The sequence below is a fragment of the Chrysemys picta genome, chromosome 5 (genome assembly GCF_011386835.1).
Source record: "Chrysemys picta bellii isolate R12L10 chromosome 5, ASM1138683v2, whole genome shotgun sequence".
NCBI lineage: Eukaryota > Metazoa > Chordata > Testudines > Emydidae > Chrysemys > Chrysemys picta.
The window spans coordinates 31,452,958-31,459,560 of record NC_088795.1 but is presented as its reverse complement, the minus strand read 5'-3'; the positions used below and the strand labels follow the sequence as shown (position 1 = coordinate 31,459,560).

At 37.5% G+C, this 6,603-nt stretch overlaps 1 pseudogene; it reads right to left on the bottom strand.

The window, feature by feature from the left end:
• Positions 1 to 4,160: 4,160 nt before the first annotated feature.
• Positions 4,161 to 4,236, bottom strand: LOC112059826 (small nucleolar RNA U3; annotated as a pseudogene).
• Between the last annotated feature and the right edge of the window lie 2,367 nt (positions 4,237 to 6,603).

The following is a 6,603-nucleotide window of genomic DNA, read 5'->3' as shown; positions in this document are numbered from 1 at the left end:
TTGTACCAGAATGCGTGTCATTAACAGCATACCACAAAACCCAGATTATACACAAGATGGAGTGAAAGGAGCACATAAATGATCATTATTTTTTTATGGGAGTTTGACAGTTAAAAGGAACATAATGCTGACATGAACATTGTCAGTGACCTGTTGTGTCCAGATTAAAAAAAACATTTTATTTTTGTCAAGGCTGTCATAGGAATGGTAGAATGAATTATTCTCACATTGTGATAAATATCCAAGACTGCACATTTTGGGATTTTTGCACGTGAGTAAGACAAACAGGAGCCTGATCAAAGAGTTCTTATATAGGTAAAATTCCCAATCATGTCAATAGGAATTTTTCTCTGTGAAGTTGTAGCATCAGGCCACTGGTGAACAAAATTTGAAAGCTATAGAGTTAAGCCTTGGGCTGCATAGGAAGCGAAGAGAGCAGGAACTCAGCAACAACACGGATAAGAAAAAGAACTAAGTTGGTAGTCTCTAGGGAGAGCTTTTATTCCCAAAGAGATCATTAACTTCCACGTCTTTCCCCAATTTGGATACAATATCTATAATACTGATGGGCCAAAATGGATTTGCAAACATCAATTCAAAGGCATTCACCAGAGCTAATCACAAAGGGCTGAATGCTCAAAAGGAGTTAGACTCCTAATTTGAAATCAATAGAAGTTAGTAGCCTAACTGCTTATGAGCATTCAACCCCCCCAAAAAAAGAGTCCACAAAAATAAAATTTTAACAAAGAACAGAAATGAAATTTCACAAGTATTTTTTGCAAATTTGTTTTCTGACCTAGTATTTAAAAGGGTAGGGCATTTTACACATTCATTGTTATTGAAATACTCTTTTTATTTGCACAAGAAATGAGAAGTTTTTGGATGAAAAACAATACCTGTGATTTTTAATCTTTTGCTTTTCCATCAAAGTGTTTGTCCTTTTCCACTTCATCTGGATTTTTCTCTGAAACTTGTTGTGACAGGATCCACTCACCACAGCGGCACCTCCTGTTGGCTATCACGGGGATTAGCTCTGCCAGCCAACATGCCCTCTTCTGGTGGTGCCTCTCCCATCATCTTCTCCACCTGTAAACCACCTCAATCCAAGTACCACAGCATCCTCTTTATGACTTGGCTCACTGGCCATGACACCATTTGTGTTTCCCCCTTTCAGGGGTAAGTATCATTGTCCACCAGTCAAGCCACTTTTCCAGTAGCAAATGGGAGAGGGGGGAACCCCAGACCCACCCACTGCTCCACATCCCAATTCACAAACCCTGTATATAGCAGTCTCCAGATGCATCTCTTTAACTTTGTTCAATGTTGCTTCAATGGGCCACTTCCCCAGAGCTCCAGCACCTTCTTTGCCTTTACCGCAGCTACCAAGGCCCAGCAGCCAGAAGCATCCTATTGCTCCCCCAGTCCCTGACAGCAACTGCACTGTCCAAGGTACTACCCTTGCTGCAGCCTGCTAGGAACACAGTTCACACTCCTTGGGCTCCCTGCAGTAACTAACTCTGCTCTGCCCTGCAGCTCCTTTTGTACTAGCCTGCTGGGCCCTGATTGGCTGCTTCATGCATCTGCCCTCCAATTGGTTGCTTCCTGAGCAGCCTGTCTAGGCTGCTTGGAGGACTCACCTCTACTGCTCCTTTCTGGGATGGGGTTTGGCAGGCCCATGAAGCCTCCATTAATCCCTTTCACTCTAGTGTGGGGTAAACACCCCATCACACTTGCCATGAAAAACTGCAGTCCTAATGTTGACTGGTTAACTCACAGTTATTAGGAATTTTCCAGTATTCCACTCCCCCTATATTCTTACTCTAACTGTGAAGAGATAAGTAAGATAAGATATACACCTCTACCCCGATATAAGGCGACCCGATATAACATGAATTCGGATATAACGCGGTAAAGCAGCGCTCCAGGGGGGCAGGGCTGCGCACTCCAGTGGATCAAAGCAAATTCAATATAAGGCGGTTTCATCTATAACGCAATCAGATTTTTTGGATCCCGAGGACAGCATTATATTGGGATAGAGGTGTACTCATATATGAAAACAAAACAAAACAAATAAAGGCTGAAAAAGGATTTTACAGAGAATCCTTAAGAGTTGAACCATTCCAAAAATATTGAAAATCTTTCACAAAAGAAACAAAAAAATTACATACTGTGTTTTAATCTACTTCATATGATAATTAAAGGTAAATGGAATGTTCCTTTTTATGCATGAAAAAAGTTAACTGAGTTTTTCACTTTTCCTATTTGAGGTTATTAAAAAGTATAACTCATTCAAAGTAATAATTTAACACCCAAAATTATGTTTACATGAGATTCATGTTGTGATGACACAAAGTGACAAAAGCAAGTAAATTCAAAATTAAGAATGATACCATGCCTGAAACATATACTGAATACTGATCAGATATGGCAATAACATTGCCTTTAGATCCTTGTAATACCTAGAAACAAAGTGACAAGGACTGAGAATGAATCTTAATCCAAAATGCCCCTGAGTTGTCTATGTCAATATTTAAATATAAATTGTTTTCATTTATATTCCTTTCCCCCCCAAAAGTAACAAAATAAAATAAATAATACTTTGAAAAGTGCTGTAGAGTTTCAAGAGAGACCATGTAAATCCTTTTCGGTTGGTGAAACATTGACGCAGCCACTGCTCACGCTCATAAAATCCATGTGCTATAATTCCTCGTGAATTTTTTTTTGGAAAAAAGTTACTGTGCGTGTACAACTTTTCTAAATGTAGTTTTTCCTATGAAATATCCCAGAGCATTAGTTCATATTAAAGCTAAAAAGACTAAAAGATTTCAGTTTGATGATAAAGCCTTCATTTTCTTACATGAGCACAATAAAGCAAATGAAATGATTGCTTTTCCTTCCTTTCCCACAATATATAAATGGCTAAGATGTTTTTCTGAAAATTTTTAAAAATAATCATGTTCCATCCCCATTTATGGGTTAACTGTTTAGTTTCTATGCTCATTTGCATTAAACTGGGCAAGGTTCCTTTAAGTGTCAATGTTCTGTTAGAATGTTAGCAATTCAGTATGGCTGAAAAACTTGTGATGCATAATTTATTCAATTAATTTAGCCCTTTTTTGTGTTTGCAAAAAAATCTACAAACAGGCTGTGTTTTTACAGATATGTTAGTTTTCAAAATTATTAGATTTGTTCAGATGTATTTCAGCCTGTGGATTCCTCTTGAACAGTGTGCTGAGAGCATTATTTTCGCATTTTTCATAGTCATAATTCACTATCCAAGCTATTTTGATTGGAAACATAGATCAAATGGTCTATGTCCGTGGCCTGTTTGGATGACTAACTCAGAATCAGGTTTCTGGTGGAAATACTCATGATTACAAAATTAAATTTAAGTAATTCACTTTCCATGACTGCTGAAACATTTGCTTAAAACTCTCTATTTTGCTGACTATTTCAACCAGCAAACTTTTCCTAAAATAGTCATGAAAAGCAAACATTAAAGTGGTATGAACCCAGCTGAAACAAATTGGTTTAAAATTTAAACCAGATATTCATGGTCATAAGATGTATATAATTTTTCACTATTCACTTTATTTACCTATTTAGGTTTTTATTAGGGCTGTTGATTAATCACAATTAACTTATGCAATTAATTCAAAAAAATTAATCGTGATTAAAAAAATTAATCGTGATTAATTGCACTGTTAAACAATAGAACACCAATTGAAATTTATTAAATAGTTTTGGATGTTTTTCTACATTTTCAAATATATTGATTTCTGTTACAAAACAGGATACAAAGTGTACAGTGCTCACTTTATATTATTATTTTTGATTACAAATATTTGCACTGTAAAAATGATGAACAAAAGAAACAGTATTTTTCAATTCACCTCATAGTTCTGTAGTACAATCTCTTTATTGTGAAAGTGTAACTTACAAATGTTGGGTTTTTTTTGTTACATAACTTCACTCAAAAACAAACAAAGTAAAACTTTAGATCCTACAAGTCCACTCAGTCTTACGTCTTCTTCAACCAATTGCTAAGACAAACAAGTTTGTTTACATTTACAGGAGATAATGCTGCCGAGTTCTTATTTACGTCACCTGAAAGTGAGAACAGGCATTTGCATGGCACTTTTGTAGCCAGCGTTGCAAGGTATTTACATGCCAGATACTTTCGGCTACACTTCTCTAGTTACAAACTATAGAAATGATCCCTGAAAGTATAGTCAACGTTTGTATGCCCCTTCATGCTTTGGCCACCAGAGGACATGCTTCCATGCTGATGATACTCATTAAAAAAATGTGTTAATTAAATTTGTGACTGAACTCCTTGGGTGAGAATTGTATGTCTCCTGTTCTGTTTTACCTGCACTTTGCCTTATATTTCATGTTATAGCAGCCTTGGATGATGACCCAGCACGTTTGTTTTAAGTACACTTTCACTGCCGATTTGACAAAATGCAAAGAAAGTACGAATGTGAGATTTCTAAATATAGCTACAGCACTAGACCCAAGGTTTAAGAATCTGAAGTGCAGTCCAAAATCTGAGAGGGATGAGGTGTGGAGCATGCTTTCGGAAGTCTTAAAAGAGCAACACCACCAAAAAGGAAAATCAACCTTTTGCTGGTGGCATCTGACTCAGATAATGAAAATGAACATGTGTCGGTCTGCTCTCCTTTGGTTCGTTATCGAGCAGAACCCATCATCATCATTGACGCATGTCCTCTGGAATGGTTGTTGAAGCATGAAGAGACATGAATTTTTAGCACATCTGGCATGTAAATATCTTGCGACGCCAGCTACAACAGTGCTATTCGAACGCCTGTTCTCACTTTCAGGTAACATTGTAAACAAGAAGTGGGCAACATTATAGCCTGCAAATTGTAACCAAACTTGTTTGTCTGAGCGATTGGCTGAAGTAGGACTGAGTGGACTTGTAGGCGCTAAAGTTTTACATAGTTTTATTTTTGAATGCAAGTTTTTTTATACATAATTCTATATTTGTAAATTCAACTTTCATGACAAAGAGATTGCACTACAGTGCTTGTATTAGGTGAATTGAAAAATACTATTTCTTTGTTTTTTACAGTGCAAATATTTGTAATAAAAATAAATATAAAGTGAGCACTATACACTTTGTATTCTGTGTTGTAATTGAAATCAATATATTTGAAAATGTAGAAAATATCCAAAAATATTTAAATATATGGTATTCTATTATTGTTTAACAGCACAATTAATCATGATTAATTTTTTTATCACATGATTAATCGTGATTTTTTTTTATCGCTTGACAGCCCTAGTTTTTATACTGTGCTCTTCACCATAGTATCTGAGTGTCTAATACCACATACATGGGGTAGCACTCATGGAGCCATATCTTGCAGCATTTAGACACAATCTGAAGTGAATGGGCTTTTTCCTAAGTAAAGGCTGAGTAAAGTCTGCAGGATCTGGTCTTAGGTTTGTTCTATACCCCACAACTGGAACATTAGTTATCACTGATGTGATTAAATTTCAGATCCAAATAAAAAAGAGCCATGCTGCAAACCCCAAGAAAAAAAATGGTTAATAACTCAAACACTGACACAGCCAGTGCTATGGTTCCCTAAAAAGATACTTACCTAATAAGCATATCTCATGCTTTCACTGTTGTATACCTCATTCCCCACCCCCACTTTTGGTAATTCCTTTCTGTGCTTTGTCTAACTTAGGCCCTGAGATACCTACTGGAGTGTAAGAGTCACTTGCATAGATCCCTATGCAGGATTGGGCCCTAAGAATGTAAACTTCTTGGGATAGGGACCTGTCAATGTTCTCTCTCTAAGCATGCATGCTGATGAGGCTAGATACAAATTCCATGATCATCAGTAATATGATGGCATATATTAGATTCCTGCATGGTAAAAATGTTGAAAAGTGCTGTATGTTAAATATAAACTACATGATGATACACTAGTGGATGCATGTTCAAAGTATCAAAGTTTTTAAATAGTTTTACTTCAAGCCACTGCCTAACAAATGCAAAGCAGAGACTTTTGCCTACTTGTACTTACAGTCCTTGCATATCACAGGTAAATCCTATACCTACCTACATAGATAGACATAATATGTTAAAAGTCAGTAAAGAGCATGAGAGGCAAAACATTACAATATTCATTTTAGACCCTAGTCTGGTAGTCTTAAGGAGGTTTAGATGCATTTGCGCTGGCAGGGAGCTGAATTGGATGATATGAGAGGTCTCTCCCATCTCTTGACTTCAGAGATTCAGGCTATGTTCATTTCAATGCAGCTATGAAAAAGCAGACTTCAGTGCAGCTGTTTCTCTCCTCGTCTAAAGCTTCTCAAGAGAAACTGCTCCTTCCAGGCGGCCGCCTGAAAATGGTTAAGCAGGGGGTGAGGTTGGGTGCTCATGAAAAGCATCCTTATAACAAGCAAGGTCCTTCCCACTTCATTCTGCGGCGCGGCTCTGCCTGCCCCCAGCAGACAGCACAGCCCCACACAGAGGCAAGTTTGCTGGGGAATCAAGGGGCTAGAAGCCTCTGCCAAGTGCCTGCTCCTTACAAATGATTCTCCAGGAGCCCCCCCGCCCTCCAG